Below are 9,553 nucleotides of genomic sequence, written 5' to 3' on the forward strand. Positions count from 1 at the left end.
TCTACTGGGAGACACTTTAAATTTTGCATGTTGTGTTGTGTTTGTCAGATTTCTCATGTTGGCAGTCTACAATAAAGACCTTGAAGAGACAACGTTCTGTTTCTTGCATTTGCCACAATCTATTCATTCATTTATGTCACATATTTGTTTATTTATTCCATTCATCCATCCATTGTCTATTTCTTTTTTATTTGTGAATTTGTGCATGTTTTTTTATTTGTTTGTTTATAAATGAGATCCATTTGGAGAGCCGTATCCCCCACCCAAAAGAACTATAGAAAAATACTCACTTCGTATGTACTTACCTCCTGCTTGGCACTCAGCATCAAGGGTTGAAATTGGGGGTCAAATCACAAAAAAATGATTCCCGGGCGTGGCACCGCTGCTGCCCACTGCTCCCCTCACCTCTGAGGGGGGGAACAAGGGGATGGGTCAAATGCAGAGGACAAATTTCACCACACATAGTGTTTGTGTGACAATCATTGGTACTTTAACTGTCTTTAACCATCCATCCATTTACTACCGCGTATTCCCATTTGGGGTTGGGGGGAGCGCTGGCGCCTATCTCAGCTACAATTGGGCGGAAGGCGGTGTACACCCTGGACAAGTCACCACCTCATCGCGGGGCCAAAACAGAAACTAATCAAACAATATGTTTATTATTACGGTTGTGTTGCTGTTTCTATTTTGGTCCTCTTTATGTTAGGGGCAAAATAAAGGTAAAACATGTTTTTTCCTGCACACAAAGCTCTTGTTTTGGATCTTATTAGATAGATGTGGATAAAGTAAAATTGTACGTGCATTTATTGTAATCATTGACATCAAACTCTAGAAATATGCTTTTTTTGATCACTCCATTGTGAATTGTGTCATTTGTTATTTTTTGGGGAGGAATTTGGCTAAATTTTTTAATCAACTGTTATTTTTTTCAAACAAATTGATCATAGATGGCAGCAATGTGGCTATGGCTCACAACCTGGTTCTTCTCCTGTGGAGGGATAGCGCCTGCAGTGGAAACATTTTGGAGGCGGGGCCACAGTGGGTATTTGTACCTCAGTGGCGCCAGAAGAGAGACCAATTTACAACAGAACAACATTTTTTAGAACAATCGGAAGAGCCGAGGCTCCTCTCCTTCACACCCTCAAGAGAGGTATATGTTAGCTTCACGTGAATGTTCTGAACTCTTATTTCCATACCGGTGCTGTACAAAACAAAATGATATGCTTCCAGCAGGCCTCTTAGGAGTAGTATGTTCCATACAATCAACTTCATTCCTGTTGTTCAACGATTGATTATTTTGACTTCCAACAGAAACTTTTACTTAGTTCTCAAAGTTAACATTTCTGTCATAAGATATATTGTGGTATAGTATAGCAGTATGATAAACATTACGTACACCTTTTCTGTATCATCAACCTATGTCTATCTATTCAACATGTCCAATTAATACTTGTCAAATATTAATTTGACCTTCCATATTAAAATGGAAGGTCTCTTTTTTTTCAATTTCATTTTATTCTTCTGTTTTTATTATTGTATTTTATGTCCGTCATATGTTCTGTGTACAGTGTGAGTATGACTTAAGAGCTAATTTAGGTACAAGATCTGACTTACACCAAAACCTAACATACACTATATTGCAATAAGTACTTGGCCACAAACCCTATGGCACAAACCATAGGGTCAATACGATGTGGGTACAGTTTTTGCTGCTATTACAGCTTCAACTCTTCTGGGAAGGTTGTCCACAAGGTTGCAGAGTGTGTTCATAGGAATTTTCGACCGTTCTTCCAAAAGCGCATTGGTTAGGTCACACACTGATGTTGGTCGAGAATGCCTGGCTCTCAGTCTCCGTTCCACTTAATCCCAAAGGTTTTCAATCGGGTTCAGGTCAGGACTATGTGCAGGCCAGTCAAGTTCATCCACACCGGGCTCTGTCATCCATGATTTTAATGACCTTGCTTTGTGCATTGGTGCACGGTTATTTTGGAAGAGGAAGGGCCCCTTTCCAAACTGTTTCCACAAGGTTGGGAGCATTTAATTGTCCACAATGTTTTGGTGTCCTGGAGCATTCAAAGTTCAACTCCCAAACTCTTCTATTTTTTTTTTTTAATAATAAAGCCGACAGTTGACTTAGGAATATTTAGGAGCGATGACATTTCACAACTGGATTTGTTGCACAGGTGGCATCCTATGACAGTTCCACGCTGGAAATCACCGAGCTCCTGAGAGCGGCCCATTTTTTCACACATGTTTGTAGAAACAGTCTCCATTCCTAAATGCTTGATTTTATACGCCTGTGGCCGGGCCAAGTGATTAGGACATCTGATTCTGATCATTTGGGTGGGTGGCCAAATACTTTTTAGGCAATAAAGTGTACATCACAGTTTAGAAACAAAACCAAGGACCGCCTTAGGGAATCGTTTAATTCTGTTTTCCGTCTTGTATGGTTCACAAATATGTGAGTTGATAAGTTCTTGTTATTTTTACTTAGAGCCTTTTTCATTCATTCATTCATTCATTCCTTCTCTGTACTGATTATGTTCGTTCGTGTCACAGGCAAGCTGAACCTATCCCAGCTAACTTCAGGTGAGAGACAAGGTATGCCTTGGATTGGTCGCCAGCCAATCGCAGAAAACCTGTTATTGTGATTATAATCATGACCAGGGGCGGATCTCCAAATTCTAAGCCGTCCATACCACCCTAAACTCAACATCGGCACCCCATATACAGACACTTGGTATGTTTACATGTGCTAAAAAAAAATATTATTGCATGGATTTGGTTGAAACCAGCTTTTTCAAAAAACACATGTAAAAACGTTAATTAGGTTATTGACTTTTAAAGGACTATATTATCATATCTAGAACATATCTAAACCCCTTTTAATATAAATATAGTTTGTTTAATATAAAGTGGCCTGCATATTTATTCAAACAATCATATAACCTGTCAAGGGCAGCATGGTGGAAGAGGGGGTAGTGCGTCTGCCTCACAATACAAAGGTCCTGGTTTCGATCCTGCCCTCGGATCTTTCTGTGTGGAGTTTCCATGTTCTCCATGTGACTGCATGGGTTCCTTCCAGGTTTTTTGGGAATGGGGCCTACTTAACTTACCCACAGTAGCTTGTGTCAACTCTGTTAAAATGAATGCACTTCTGCTTTTCTTATTTGTTCCAATGTATACCACTTTTTGTCCCTCAGTCCTTTTTTCGTCAATTAGGTAATCAGACTTTGGATTTTATTTGTAGTAAAAAGACTCGGAGGTTATGTAAGCAATAATTACAGAGACCCGAATCGTTCTGAGGATTGACACTACCAAACTTTAAGTAGTAATACTAGGCCACCGACATTAGAATTCTTAAATGTTGGCTGCAATATGAATCATTTGATCCCCTTCATTATGGCTGGTTTTGAATGCTATAACTCAGTCAAACCAGTATCTCTTAGGGCTCCTGTTCGCTCTCCCATCCATTCTTCTACTTCCGCTTTTATAAAAATCCAATCGTAAAAACCTCATTCAGAATTTGGGTTCAGTTTAAGCGCTATTTGACTTTACAGACTGCCGTATTTCCTTGAATTGCCCCCAGGGCGCAAATTAATTTAAAATCTCTTCTCACCCCTGCACTTACCAAAAGCATGCGGTAAAAGTAAGCATGCACTAATTATTTTAAAACCTCTTCTCACTTACCAAAGGCATGCAGTAAAAATTTGAGTGTGATGTAAGCTTGGACCTTAAATCCTACTGAATAGCTCTTAAACTTCTTCCCTTTATGCGATTTCAAATTACCCGTATTGAAATCAGCCTCCTCCATTTTGAAAATGATGAGAGGGGAAGTGTCACTTGTGACGTCAGGAGTTTGACCAGGCGGTAATACTAAGCATGCGCTAATTATTTTGCAAAGCGAGTTTGACCCGGCAGTAATTCAAGGCAGGCGCATACTATATGCCCTGCGGCAATTCAAGGAAATAAGGTATTTCTAGTTTTGCACCCATCACTGCTAATCATGCTTTTCCTCTTTCTCTTGTCGATGGTGCTTTCTTAAGATGGTCAAGTCTGGGGATCAACAACATTAAAGATGTATACATTGGCAACACTTTTGCCTATTTCCAGCAACTTTGTCATACATTTTCACTCCCTAAGCAACACTTTTTTAGACATCCACAGATCTGCGCTTTTGTTCGTTTTGCTTTCCCCAGGTTTACAGATTTACCGACTGACACAATTTTAAATTGTTTTTGACACCACTTCCAACTTTAAAATAATCAATTACATGTATTTATAACCACATTTTTATTTTACTTTCTGAGTCTCTGATTTCAATTAAATCACTTTGGGAGGAGGATTTGGGTATGAATCCGTCTGAGGAGAGCTAGACAGAGACTTTAAATAGAGTTCATAAGTCTTCTACTTGTGCTAGACACAGCTTTATTCAATGCAAGCTAATACATCATACTTAACATACCAAGGTTTGTTTAGCGACGCCGAACATATATGAGGGCATATCTTTGTTACGTGAACAGTGTAAACAGGCTCCAGCTAATTTAACACATATGCTTGGGCTCTGCACATCCCAAAACGAACAATTTTGACACTTTGTCTGTGGTCACTGGTGAAAGGATTGGACCGAATCCTTTAAGTCAGGGGTCTCAAACTCAATTTACCTGGGGGCCACTGGACACAGAGTCTGGGTGAGGCTGGACCGCAAGAAAATATTTCTTAAAAATGTTTGTATACTCCTCAGCATGTCCAGTTGTATAATGACGTTTCAAATTGTATTCCTTGTGCACCGCAACTTTCTCTGTGCAAATAAGACATGTCAGGGTGCCCCTGTGCTCAACAAAGAAATATTGCATCTCCCACTTTTCCTGGAATTGTCTTTGCACATCATTAACACTTCTCTTCACTGCAGGCTTTGAAAAAGACATGTTTGGAGTTGTGGAATATATTTGTATTTAGCCGACGCAGGGAGAATAATGTTATTTCCGAATTGTGAGTCGTTCCGCTTTTCCTCCCTACAGCAACACGGCGGTCGGCAAATATTAGCCGGTAAAGTACCGGGATAACGAGCGCAAAAAAGGGACAGCTCCCGAAGTGTTATCCGGCGTCACATACAAATATATGTAGTGTTCATCGTGTGAGGCAATGCAAATTAAACAATAAAAAAACCAAATAACGGTTTGAATTGGTCCAGGTTATCGGGGACTGTTATTACTGACGGACAGGTGTCGCGGTGTGACTGCAGTCAGGCAAGTAAGAAAACTCTCGTCTCCATGGCAACGTCTCTGTCGCTTTCACTCATTTGTCGTTTTTCCACTAATGCAGGGGTAGGCAACCCAGAACGTTGGAAAGGCCATTTTGGACCCAAAAAACACAACGCTGTCAAGCGCCATTCATACAAAAGTTGCAGGCCGCACTAACATTAAACTTTCACATTAAGGTGGGGGCCGCAAAATAACATCTCGCGGGCCGCAATTGACCCGAGGGCCGCGTGTCTGAGACCCCTGCTCTAAGTGGACTTTTTGGGATAGCACTTTAGTCATCTACCCTTGACAAATCTAAAAAGAACCTTGAAGCATTCACTACTTTGTTGACTGGAAGACTAATTGTGTTAAATTGGAAGGCAACAGTCCTCCTTGCCACACTCGCTGGATTAGACATGTTCTGTATTTTCACAAATTGGAGAAGATTAGACCGACATTGAATGGTTGTTCTGCAAAGTTTCAAAAACTAGGGGGTGCCTTTCTGAGATATGTTGGAGAAACTGATGTTCAAATTAACTCTGATTAAAACAACGAAATGACGGGTGGTTGAGGATCCTGTTGTTGTGTGCTTGTTGGTTGTTATATCTCTCTAAGACCATTTAGGAACGCAGCTGTCTGTGGATTTATGTAAATATCTGTTTGTGCTTTTTACCTTATTTATTTATTTACCATTATTATTATTTTATTTTTTATTTTTTTTTATTTTACTTGTTTGGGGGGGGCAGTGTTTGATGTGTTTTTTCCAACTTATGTATGTGTCTGAAAATTAATTAACAAATGTTTAAAAAAAACAAAGAAAGAAAATCCATCCATCCATTTCCTACCGCTTGTCCTGTTCGGGGTCACGGGGGGTCGCTGGACCCTATCTCAGCTGCATTCTGGTGGAAGGCGGGGAAAAGAAAGAAAATGACAATTTTTATATTTCTCACCGGATTCAAACCATTCCACTTTCAATACCTTCCAATCATCCTGGACAACCACAACTGCCAGGTTGAAAAAAGCACAATTTTCATCTTTTGTACACGCGTTTTCAACGTCCACATTTTTCCGCCGATTTCAACCATTCCTCTATTAAAACATTCCTCATACTTGGGACATTTTGTACAAATTCCCGGTTTTCTGAACTACTAATTCTCAATTACAAAGTGGTATTACGTCAACATTTCTCGACGGATTTTTAAAAAATCCACCACAAACCCATTAATATAATATAGGACAATTGTGCTTTCATCAATATTTTCAAAAATTCCCGGTTTTCCCTAAATTCCAAAATTTCCAAGAATTTCCTATTCAAATGAATGGGAATTTTCAAAGTTGTAACTCCCACATTTTTCACAATTTTGCGCCATTTGTTACCTGATTCAAACTATTCAAACATCCACATAGACTTCTCACCTTTGATATTGAAGCCAAAAACAGGTTCACCATTTCTCCAAGTTCCCGGGATTAACAGTAATTTTCCCCCAATGAAAATGAATGGGCGATATGCAAACCTCTTCATATCCCACATTTTCTAAGCGATTTGAGCTGCAAGGATGAATGTAGGATGAATGTAGAAATGGTTTAAATGTTGAAATTAAACGCTGAAATAGTTTGAATGTTGGTATGGTTTGAATGTTGAAGTTTGCACTTCCAGGAAAACCGGAATTTGGTTTGCTACTTCAGAAAGTGTTAGTTTGAATGCCCATGATGAGTGGAATGTGTTGATGTTGGAATGGTTTGAATAGGTCGAAAAATGTGGGAATTGTGCATCTTGGAAAAAAATGTCCCATTCATATCATTAGGAACTTCCTGGAAATTGGGGAATTTTGAGAAAAGCGGGATTTTTTAGAAAATGATTAAGAGCATAAATGTCCAGGAATTGGTTGGTGTTGGAATTGTTCAAATTGGTCAAGAAATGTTAAGTTAGTAACAGTTTTTAATAAAGAAATTCCTGGAATTTTGGGATAACCGGGATTTGTTCTAGTTCCTTAACCAACTTGTTTTTTGTCCTGAAATTGAGGAGTGTATTGACAGTGGAATGGTCCAAATGTGTTGAAAAATGTGAAAGAAGTAGTCAAACCTAAGAAGAGTGGAAATAGGTTACCAAAAAATGGGAATTCCGGGAAATTTGTTGAATGTGGAAAATGGTAGTTTGAATGTCCAGGATGGGTTGCATGTGCTGAAGGTGAAATGGTTTGAATGGGTTGAAGAATGTGGGAATTGTGGAAGTTTGAAAAATGGTCAATTAATTTTGAATGGGGAAAATGCTAAAAAAAAAATAAAAAATAAACTGAAATCCGGGATTTTTTTTTTAATTGTTTAAGTAGAGCACACAATTCCTGAACAGGCTGAATATTTTACATTTGAATCAGTTTGAATCAGATGAAACATGTGGGAATTGTGGAACTTTGATTAATGTCCCAGGGAATTTCATGAAAAAATGTGAATTTAAAAAAAAAAAAAACTTTAATGGTCTGAATGAGTTGAAATGGTTTGTGTTGAAATTTTTAAAATGGGTGAAGAAATATTGAAGTAGTAACATTGAATTGAGAAATGGTATTACGGAATTCCTGGAATTTCGGAAAAAACGGGAATTTTTCCAGTTTAAAAACAACTCTGTTTTTTTGTTCTGACTAAGAAGAATGTTTTGACGGTAGAACGGTTGAAATGCGTTGAAAATTGTGGAAGGAGTAGTCTCCAGAAAAAAGGGTGGAAATAGGGCTATGGAAAAGTAGGAATTCTAGGAAAATCCTGGAATTTTTGGGAACTTGGAAAAATTTTAATTTTAATTTCCAGAATGGTGGATGTGTTGAAGGTAGAATGGTTTAAATAGGTTGAAAAATGTGAAAATGGTGAAAGTTTGAAAAATAGCCAGTTCATTCTGAATGGGAAAAATGTCACAAAATTCAGCTATATATTGTGTGAATGCTTTGGAGCATTCACATAATTTTAGAGTAGAAAACCATAACGTGGACCCCGACTTAAAAAAGTTGAAAAACTTATTTGGGCGGTGGTCGATTGTACAGAATATGTACTGAACTGTGCAATCCACTAATAAAAGTTTCAATCAATTAATCAGTTAGCAAATGCTTAGGAGCATTCACACAACTGATGATATTGAGAAATGTCCAAGTAAAAAGTACAGGCATGGGCGATACAAGTCCGTCGGGGGCGGTGTAGCTCGGTTGGTAGAGCAGCCGTGCCAGCAACTTGAAGGTTCTAGGTTCAATCCCCGCTTCCTCCATCCTAGTCACTGCTGTTGTGTCCTTGGGCAAGACACTTTCCCACCTGCTCCCAGTGCCACCCACACTGGTTTAAATGGTACTTTTATATTGGGTTTCACTATGTAAAGCAGTTTGAGTCACTAGAGAAGAAGCGCTATATAAATATAATTCCCTTCACCTCTTGTGTTTACTGTTTTAGCGGCTCAACAGCCAGATGGTTATTATTGACCGCCTCTTTCGGCAGGTGAGAGAATATTCAGCATTCTTGTTGATGTTAGGGCAACATGTTTACTAAATGACAAATGGTGTATATTCCAGCTGTATTTTCATTTAAATGTCACACCTTTTTGTTTTTTATGAATAAAAAGCCTTCTGGACACTTCCAATCCTGCGCACATCAAACAGAAATATATACAGTAAATATACAAACACGTCGCCCATTGGCCATTGATTGACATGTTGATTTTCTTATGACTGGCACTCTTGCAGGAAAAAAAATACATAACAGATGAACGCTGACACTAAATGTTAAAGGTTTGGCATGCAAAAAAAATCATACACATAATATTAATTCAACTTTATAAATGAAATAATACCATTTAAAAAAAATAAAATGATAAAAATGTTGTAAATCAAATAATAATAACTTTATAAATGAAATAATAATTGTTTTATAGATTACATAATATAGTTTTATAAATGATTGTTTATTTCCGATCCCTACACACATTTAATTAGCAGCCACTAAATAACCCATTTGTGTTTATTGTTTTTATTAGCGCCTCACATCATGCGATACTACTCCCTGCTGCCTGCAGCCGCTCCTTCCACACGTTTGATGAAGTCATCAACAGCAATTAGAAGCCAGTGACTCAAGCCAAGCAGGATTCCAGCATATTTATTGGGCCGCTAGCTCCACTCGCGCAATATGTGCATTGACTTTTAGGCGCCTTGCTTTTCTACTTCTGCCTCCTGTCGCCTCGGAGCACTTTATGCTAAGTTAATTTACCCAAATATATCCACGGCGTGCATAGTAGCCCCGCGCTTATTCAACATGGACAACTTTGTTAATGGAAACTTGCT

Source organism: Nerophis ophidion, linkage group LG08 (assembly GCF_033978795.1).
Source record: "Nerophis ophidion isolate RoL-2023_Sa linkage group LG08, RoL_Noph_v1.0, whole genome shotgun sequence".
Classification (NCBI taxonomy): domain Eukaryota; kingdom Metazoa; phylum Chordata; class Actinopteri; order Syngnathiformes; family Syngnathidae; genus Nerophis; species Nerophis ophidion.